The sequence below is a fragment of the Chaetodon trifascialis genome, chromosome 9 (genome assembly GCF_039877785.1).
Source record: "Chaetodon trifascialis isolate fChaTrf1 chromosome 9, fChaTrf1.hap1, whole genome shotgun sequence".
In the NCBI taxonomy this organism is placed as follows: Eukaryota; Metazoa; Chordata; class Actinopteri; order Chaetodontiformes; family Chaetodontidae; genus Chaetodon; species Chaetodon trifascialis.
In genome coordinates this window covers 26,566,650-26,575,613 of record NC_092064.1, presented here as the reverse complement: position 1 = coordinate 26,575,613, position 8,964 = coordinate 26,566,650, and the positions used below count along the sequence as shown (strand labels likewise).

The window sequence follows — 8,964 nt, the reverse complement described above, 5'->3', positions numbered from 1 at the left end:
CGCCGCTCTCTGGCCTTTCACATGCGACTGTGTCCAATCACCCCGCTCACCCCCCTCTGAACCCAGAGCCTCCGTCTCCATCTCCAACCAGCTCCTGACCCTGAGAGAGAGACAGAAATGGTTGTCATTGACTTGAAGAAAATGAATGCCTTGTATTAAAGAGTGGGTGCACTGACTCATACTTCAGAAAGAGTTTATGTAACTTATTGACAGGTAATAAGTCATTTATGAACACTTTATAAAGCAGTAATGACATTTGGGTGTCTAGAACTGCACATAAAGAGTCTTTAATCAATAAATTGTCCATCAAGTCTGCAGTAGTTTGTCCATAACTAGAAATGTGAAGAATAGAAATGCCAATCCTTCGAATATTAAACGACTTATATTATATTTATGTCGCTGTGTTCCAACTTATAAAGCTTTTAGACTGAAGAACATCAGAAAATGGTGCTGATAAGTGACCTGAGAGCATGAAGAGAAAAAACTTCATTCATTCCTCACAATGACAGAAACCTGGCACCCACAGACAACAAAAGACGAAAAAAAGACAGCAGGTCGGTCCAACTCCTGTGAGTGAAAACAGTCGAGGCATCCATCCTTCATCGGCCCTGTCTCCACCACCTCCTCCACGTTGTTTTCCCTCTCCTCCTGTGTCAGAGGTTTGCTGGTTTGTTGGCTTTGGCCCTCGCCGCCTGAAGGCCCGCGCTGGGTTGAGCCGGCCTCGGGAGGATTGGATCACACCTTCCATAGGAGTCAGCTGTCAGATGGTGAGCTGCACCTGCTGTCTGAAGCAGGGTGGGCCTGCCGCCGCCGCCACCGCCCAGCCAACGCCGGAGCACATAATTACTGCCTCCAAGATTATTATGCTGTTTACTCATGCCCATACGCACAACAGATGACTGTTTCACACATACAGCTCCCGCTCCCCCGCCTCTCTGCGAAGGCGTTTCACCCAGCGATGAGGAAATAGCTGCAGCCAACCAACATTCAGCCCATCCAACCAACAGGTCTGATGCCAGAAATGACCCATAGCTATTAGCTGTTCAAACATCCCCCTCCCACATAACTTTAATTCAATTCAATGGGCCCAGTGAGAGCTGGGTTATTCTACAAGGCACAGTGTATTGCACTGAATAAAGAGAACTGCCTTTCTGGCTTGGAGGCAGTGTCAGGTTTGAGGCACACGGTCCTGAGGAGAAGCAGATTTACTCACTGTTCATGGAGAATAAACAACACAAGCTTGTGTGGACCCTCTGTTTTTATTCTGGTCTGGTTAATAAAAAAAAAGGCTTTCTTCCAGCAAACAGAAAAATCACTGTAACACAACCTTAAAGCAGTGAAGCTGTGTAAATACGTACATTCATGCATGTTATGGATGTAAAATCAAACTCAGCTGCCTTCAGTGGTTCATCTTTATCCTTTTCAGTCTGACAGTAAATTTCATGACATGAATCTTTGCTGGTGTCACTTATGAAGGTTGTTTAACTCGTTTGTTTACATGGTCGGTGGGTCGTCTTTATTACAGTTATTGTAGAAAACAGTTTCCCCCCATTGCTGCTTATGATGGTTGCTAAAACACACAAATAAAAGTCGAACTGGTGACACATTTCTTGACAACGCTGAACAAACTGAGGAAAAGCAGCTGTGTTTTTCTATTTTGTCATGATATTTATTTTGGGGTTAGTGTGCACTCGTGTAATTGGGGTTTGAAAGATTTTTATTGGGCCTGTATAATTTCATACATTCGTCTGTTTTGGTTGTGATGTAACTTTAAGCGCTCAGGAGGGTTCACCTTTACACACAGGTGAGAGTGCGCAGAGGAGGAAGGAGGAAGTTTTTTTTCTTTCTTTCTTTCTCATAGATTGTAAAAGTTGTTAATGCACAGTCTATACGGGTTACACCCCTCCTCCCTCCTGCCCTCCCCTCCCTCCCTCCCTCTCCGGGAGCCGTATTGAGCTGTGGGGTTGGGACATTCCTGGTTTGACGACCAGCTTCGCCGCTGCCATGATTTGCTGAGCAACTCGACACTGGCTTCAAAGATGCGTGTGTGGAAGAGGCAGCGGTAGAGACGGAGACCGAGGACTGAGGAGAAGTTACACTAAAGGGTCAGACACACGCACACAGCGGAGTGTGCGCGCACCGGGACGGAACGCTTTTATCCAAACACGCGGACTCCAAACTTCCCCAGAGAAAACTCTCCACCACCTCAGCTCCTCTGTAGACCGGGGGGAGTTGTCGCACCTTGGCCCCGAAGCCTGCGCAGCTCCGCGGGTCTGAAAAGTCTCTTTCCCCCTCCACCTACGGCTGTTTTCATGTCCCACCGCACTCTGAGCCCGTGTCTAATGGAGGGCCCCGTACGGATTTGCCTCCAGAAGAATGCGTTTTGCTGCTAATTCACCCGACGGCTCGCAGCTTTTGCCCTCCTGCAAGAGAGGTAAGGACGGACGGAGGGGAGGCGGAGAGGGGAGTCCGGGCCGGCTGCCTGCCTGCCTGCCTGCTTGGCTGGCTGGGTTGGAGCGGGTTGGGGGAGGTTTCGGTGTGCGCACCAGGCCGACTGGGCTTCTCTGGAAACAACGACAGAAAAAATGAGGTCCAGAGAAGCCCAAAGGCGCAGCGTGTCGGTTTAATCTGCTCCCCAAACAGAGCCGTGTTTTCTGAACTTTGTGTTGTGGTGAAAGTGGAGAGCAGCGGCGCGGAGCGGCACTGCATGCTGCGCCTGTGCGGCGCTCCGGTGAGCGGGGGCGCCCGCGTACGGACATGAATATTATGTGTTTATCCACGAATTAACTGTCCACACTATAGATTAAATGTACAAGTGCATGCCCAGTACATACTCCTGTTCCAAATAATTACTTTTGCACGTTGTAGTGGCTCCTTATGGTGCATTTTACCTCAATACAATGAGCACACTTTGAGTCTTGAAAACTAGTTTACGTTGTGCTGTACAATAATTTGGACTTTGTTGACTTCAGGCTACATTTTTCTCAGATTATAGTTAGATCACACATGCAGAAGCGTTTTTTTGAAACCATCCTTTCAGATTGGGATTATTATTCAGCACTTATCTGTTATCTTGCTGCAGTCTGACACAGTTCACCTCTGCTGGCTGTGAATGAAACACAAGAAAAGGCAGAAATATTTGTTTGGTAAACAGCTCTGGCAGCTCAGGAAGGCAGCCACACTTCACTTCACATCCCATCTGAAAACAGATGGCCTGCAGGCTGCTTTTCTGCTTTGAAAGATGAAAGAACATTTTTGGCAAATATGTCCCTGCGTTGACACATGGGTGTCACAGTCCTTAAGGTGAAAAGGGACTGGGGACATGTGAAACATCGCTGTTTTCTAAAGTTATACTTTTATTCCAAACCCGCTTGTGGAGCCAAGTTTCTGCCACATTTCCCACTGTGCAGAAAGACGGTGGCTTAGACTAATATTTGAAGTTGTGCTTGTCTTTCCTCTCTCCACAGACAGAGAGCCTTTATTGTTTTAGATAATCCCCTGAGGGTGTCATAAATGTTGGTTTGTTAAATCCGCCTGAGGACTAAAATTTGGCAAGTGCACAAATTACTGTGCAGAGCATGCAGAAACAGCTGGATGAAGGTGTCCTTGTTTGCTGATTGGGAACGTGCTTTTTGCTGATTTCTGATTGAGGATGAAGTGTGAGCTGAGCTGCATCAGTGGTAAACACACCAGAGGCAAAGGGGCAATCTTTACTGGAGAGAGAAGCGCTGCAGATGTGTGAGCAGTCTGATCAGTATCATCAAACGGCTTTTGCTTTGTTCCTCTTGGCTCAGTTTTCCTGAGCATCTCGCTCGTCTCTTCATGTGGGAAATGCTCCAGAAACATGAAACGTTTCGGGTTTGTCTATAAAAAGGCCTCGCCAGCAGCTCAGGACCGAGCGTGAACGTGTGTGCGTGAGCTTACTCTCCTCAGGTCCTGCTGTGTTGTGATGTGCACCGCTGCACATCAGGAACTTTGAGGATGACAAAGCAGAACGTTACAGTTCCTCACTCGGAGGCTTTTCCTTTGGAGCCGTTGAATTTCTCGTTTTTATGACACGTACGTGATGTTAGTCTGTTGCTAAAAGTCTTTTTTAATCACACCCTGTACATGCAGATATAAATGCGAGAGGCACCATAAATATTGAGGATTGTAAATGTCAGTGATAACGCACGATGAGTCCTTTAGAGCACAAATAAAAAAGGAGTAACAGAGATAGTAACGATGTGTCTGCTGAGACAAGTCCCTGGCTTTTTTTCCCTCAAGTAATTTCCTCTGTCTGCCGTTCACCCCTATCATCAGGGCTTCACAGGGACTTTTGTTACATACGGGTAACTCTCAGAAAACCGAACACTTAAAAGTTATCAAGAACAAAGTCTTGAGTCCCTGTCGAATGCATGACATCCAGCCAGTGGGACACACATGGCTGCCCTCGGATAAAACACTTTCAAGTTCAAACAGTTGCTCGAGCATTGTTGCGGCGGTGGGGGACAAGAAGACACTTCCGATGCCTTTCAGATCCTTTCAGTGCTCCCCAATATTGGGCGAGCTTTTGACAGGGGCAGAGAGAGATTTGCTCTTTGTGTTCAGGCTCGGACGCTGACGGCGTTTTTTTCCTCTGAGGTGTTGTCATTTCATTCTCTGTGGGCGCTTTGCTTCAACCTGCTTCATTTTAACTTCATTCACTCCATGATTTCCCACATTTCCTTCACTGCTTTTCTCCGTCGCTGCTGCACTGGCTGCGTTCTGGTCAGCTCGTGGACAAACTGGTCGTCCATTGTCGCTGGACACATTTCAACGTTGAGTTTTTGAAACAGAAAATAAAAACGTTACTCTTTCAAACGGCTGAATAGATGCAGAAATCCAGGCTTCATTGAGAAGAGCTGCTGGACAGAGGGAGTATTTTCAGTTTAACTGACCATGTGGTCATTGTGTGGGATTTTCCCCGCAGTAACGACGTGTTGGATATGTGACTGAATCAAACGACGGAGCCTCCAAATCGTTTCTTTTTTGTTTTCATAGCGTGTTTTTGTGACTTGTAGGGAGATTAATAAACCATTAATGGCCTGGCTCTTATCAGACAGGCCTGAACAAAGCCCAGCTATGCCATTAAGCGAGTTTAAATAATGTTGAGCCATTAGGGCGCTCGCTAATGATAAACACATGTTGCTGTAGGAGAACTATGTTAAGTGGGCAATTTGAATGTAAGCATGTGTAATGATACCAGCCCTGCTCTCATAATGGCTCTCTTGATTTTTCTGATCTATTACAATCACACGAGCACATACAAGCCAGCAAGGACAAGTGATTGTCGAGTAGTAGCAGTTGAACACTTGGTTTTAAGGGTTTCATTGAAGCTAAAATGAGCAAGTGAGCTTGTATGAGAGTTAAAATCTTTCAGTTTTGGCATTAAAATGAAGAAACTCCTTTTGTTTCTGATCGATAAATTACTTGACGGACAATTTAGCAATGAAAAAGCTCAACATTCTCCAGTTTCAGCCTCTGACATGAGCAGATTGCTTTCTGTTAATATCCTAATCAGAAAGGTAATATTTTCAGGTTTTGAATTGAACAAAACATGCACTTTAAAGGCTTTATGACTGGTGTTTTTCACCTTTTTCTCCCAGTTAACATGAATTGAAGTTAAAGGAACGGTGACAGATGAAAATACTTCCAGCTGTTAAAGAGTTTCAGTGGATAAATGTCTATCAGAGGTGAGTGTGGTGGGAGAGGGTGTGTCTAAATGGGTGACTTAAGTATATTTTGGGCACCTCCCACACTCCCCTGTTTTCTAGGCCGGACAGTTTTGAGGCCAGGCAGCAAACCTCAGCCCTGGCCCTAAAGCCAATGGAAGTGAATTGAAAACCTAAATCACAATGTGGCGTGGTTGTTTATTTGGTTTCACGCTGTGATCTGTCATTTTATTGCTCCGAAGGATCAACCTTTGGCTGCGAAAATTGTTTTGAGAGTCATAAAACAGGAGAAAAATCAGAATTTTGAGCAGCCACCTTATTTTTCATCACCATCACAATGTTTTGACAGCTAGAATTAAGTCGTACTCGTTCTCTAAATCTCTGATGGCTAATCCATTTCAGCTTCTTAGTATAATAAAGTAGAATTTAGTGAACTGTTGTATGGTTGACATTTGACCCTCCAGGCAACTATTCCCAAACTAAAACCTGGCTTGTTTTGAACTTGTGACACATGGCGCTCCTTTTACTGTCATTGCTCAGGGATTGTGTCATACTGCAGCATTTTTCCCATTTTCTAACGCCGGCCTTTACTCTGCGAGCTTCAGCTCCCATTCGTCAAGGACAGACCCAGAGCTCGGGCCTCATTAGATGGACAGAGGAGAGTTTTAGGCAGCGTGCCAAAGAGCGTCCATGTTCAAGGAGCCGGGGGTGGGGGGGTGCTGATTGACAACACCCAGCAGCCATGAGCAGGGGCTTGATGGGAAAGATGGGCAGGTCAGAGAAGGAGTTTGAGTTCTTGTCACTGCTGGTTTGGTGAGTGCACCCTGCAGCTGCGGCGCCAGCAAAAAGGACAACCTCCGTCTCACTCGCTGAATTTATTCAAGGGAAAAGCTGCGAGCGGGACAGGATGAACTGAAGCAGTAGCCGAAGGTGTCACTTTGGTTTATACGAAGCTGTCATTAGTAGCACTTCTTATCTGCTCTGAGCTCAGACTCCGTCATTATTTTACGTACACAACGCTTACGTCTCTCAGTGGGACCCCCTCCCCGTTTCTTCCATGTCCCCCTACTCTGACAGATGATCCAAACAGCCCGGCACTGACTCGCTTTACTATGCAAGCATGTTACTCCAGCAGGTTACAGATAGGCTGCGTGCTTCCTCCGCCGCAGCTCCTCTGAAATGTCAAAGGTGAGCCGACTGTAGCCTGATGTGTACACCAGCTTTCAACAGATGGTCGCGTTGAGTTTCTAAAAATTCAGAACCTTGAAAGACCTGAAACTGGATAATGACTTTCGAGCGATTTAAGAAATGAAACGAGAAACATCAGGGCCTAATTGTCAAGACAAACAAACAGTTTTTGGAGCAGCAGAAACAGATGTTCCAGCCAGCCACCGAAATGCTGCGGGACCGAGCCGTGCAGGCTGGAGATAGGCAGGGCGGGGAGGTCTGCTTCTTCTCCGTGGACGGTTTGTTTTCTCTTAATGCAATGGAAACACACGCCTCAGCTAAATATATATATATGTCTGTGTCCTCGATATGATAAGGGAATGGAAACCAATCCCACACACGACGCTTCGAGGAAGAACACACTGTCCAGGCAGGTCCAGCTCGTGAAAAGACCTCCGCAGCAGATGAGAGAGCAGCTTGTGGGACACACTGATAGAGACCATGATTTCTACTGTCGGAAAAAAATCTGCTCTATTATGAGCCGGCTTGATGAAAAGACTTTGACAGACTGAGCTGTGAGAAGCACACTGCAGAGTGTCTCACTTCCTGTGGATGCCTTTTATAATGCGCTCATAATTATTCAAAGTGCTTTTTGGCTTGCGTATAACATACTGTATGTGCCTTTAACGTGCTGCAGAACGCCACATGTATGAGGGAGAACAAAGAGTTCCCCGGCAGGGTTCGACGTGGCACTTTACAGGCCTCACCTCTCGCCAGTAACAACAATTTTTCTCATAATTGTCAAGCAAATACACGATGAGACCCATTGTTCCGCAGCCTTGTCTTGTGCAGTTTCCTTACGCCCGAGGGAAGATTTCAGGGAGTGAACTTCTGAACCGAACCCTTGCTGACAGCTCTCACAGAAACAGTATTTCAGAACATGCGAGGGGATTTTTTTTTTGCATCCTCAGCGTCTTCCTGTTTGCAAGATTCATTTCTTTTTCCCTTCCTGAAACTGACCCTACTAAATATGCCTGACTTCGTCCGTCGCCTGAGCGCGGGCCCCAACAGTTAGAGCCTTCTCGAAACTGTGAGCAACCACAGCTTTCTATTTCAAATGTTGAACCAATAAGTCACATCTGACATGGGTTTTCTGCGGACCAGAATGTGCGCGCTGTTGAAAAGCCAGCGCAAGGATCAGCAAGACTATATTAAGGCAAAACTAGTGGCTGGCACTCCCCTCCGGCTGACAAACAGGCTACTTGTTTGAAGGGCTGTTTTTCTCCCAGATCAGAGTGTGAGGCAGTGCGGGTACTGCTGCTGCCTGCCTCCAGGCCTGTGGTTGTGGGTGCCATTTTGGGCCTTCCCTGCTCCAAGATGTAGCCCCTTAGGGAGCAATGCAACCCCTCATTTATCAAAGATATTCAAAGTGAGCAGAGGGTAAAACACACGGCTGGTGCAGCCTGCTGCATTGTTCTGCTTTGAGAGCAGATACTGTACTCGGCATGCTGCGGGATGTGCTCAGATGCAAACACATCTCTGCTTTGACTGGCGTTAATCGAGTAAAGTAAATCACCGTCACGTCTTTGTGGCGCTCTTACACAGTAGCAAACGTACACAAAGAGCGCAGCGAGCTAGCGTGCACCACGGTTTCTGTATTATTGCTCTGTTTTGCTGTTGTCATGAGGTTGTGTTTCTCTTGGCGCCATCAGAGCACTACGTCATCTGCAAAAAGCTCCTCACCTCCAGCGCTGCAGCAACGAGCAGCCCGGACCCTAAATATGCTGGAGAGGTTTTTACGACTTGACCCAGAGCCAAAAGTGGAAACTCAGATGATCTGTGTGTTGATGTATCACCACCAAGTTTGTTTTGTGATCACTCGATTGCCGTACAACAAGCGTGGAGTGTTACAAGGCGAGACGGATAAACATTTAGACAAACTAAATAAAGCCTTTACACGCTCTTTTTGGGACTGTATATTTATCTTTGGGTCCTCGAACTTGTTCGTACAGGGGAGCTGGTTTGTTTACTTTGTTTTTTTTTGCAAGAGATCTGTGGAATTGGTGAAGGAGACTAATTATATTTTAACCGTTTTACATGTGTT

The 8,964-nt window shown here is 46.5% G+C and overlaps 1 protein-coding gene across 1 annotated transcript in view; it reads left to right on the top strand.

The window, feature by feature from the left end:
- The first annotated feature begins 2,035 nt into the window (after nucleotides 1-2,035).
- Nucleotides 2,036-8,964, top strand: part of cdon (cell adhesion associated, oncogene regulated) — a 29,370-nt gene continuing 22,441 nt past the window's right edge. Inside the window, exon 1 of the mRNA XM_070970012.1 lies at nucleotides 2,036-2,434. The gene's annotated coding sequence lies outside the window, so the exon portion shown is untranslated. The remainder of the gene's footprint in view (nucleotides 2,435-8,964) is intronic.